Here is a 507-nt window from a genome sequence, read left to right on the forward strand (position 1 = left end):
CAGAACTTCACAGCTTCTTCCTGACAGGTTACAGCCACGTAGCCTGAAGAAGAAATAAAGACATGGACGCACTGATAAATTCTGTTTTTCCACAGTGCAAAAGCAGCACATTTTTAATATTTAGGTCACTATGTCATCAAATGGATTTTGATCTTGGTCAAGAGAATTTGTTTTTTCTGTTTTTACTGAGAGCCAACAATGTAATTAACCAGTTATAACTGCATTTCAGGCCTCACAATTAAGTTAAAATACAGCTGTTGTGTTTTTACTAAGCACTAGATATTAAGAGATTACTGTGCACTGCTGAATTTATATTAAGAGGTAAAGATAAATGCAGCAGAGATTTTTCAATTAAATCAACAAATCAATCAGTTGAGCAAATCCTATGACCAATAATCAATTAAAGGAATCGGTATGCTTCAAACAAAGTGCTAGCTGGATTGTTGATCAGCAGGGGTGAATTACAGTATGTGCTGTTATCTCCATTTATACACCGATCAGCCATAA

This window comes from Morone saxatilis, unplaced genomic scaffold, assembly GCF_004916995.1.
Source record: "Morone saxatilis isolate NCDOM2014 unplaced genomic scaffold, NCSU_SB_2.0 Contig14, whole genome shotgun sequence".
NCBI classification, from domain to species: Eukaryota; Metazoa; Chordata; class Actinopteri; family Moronidae; genus Morone; species Morone saxatilis.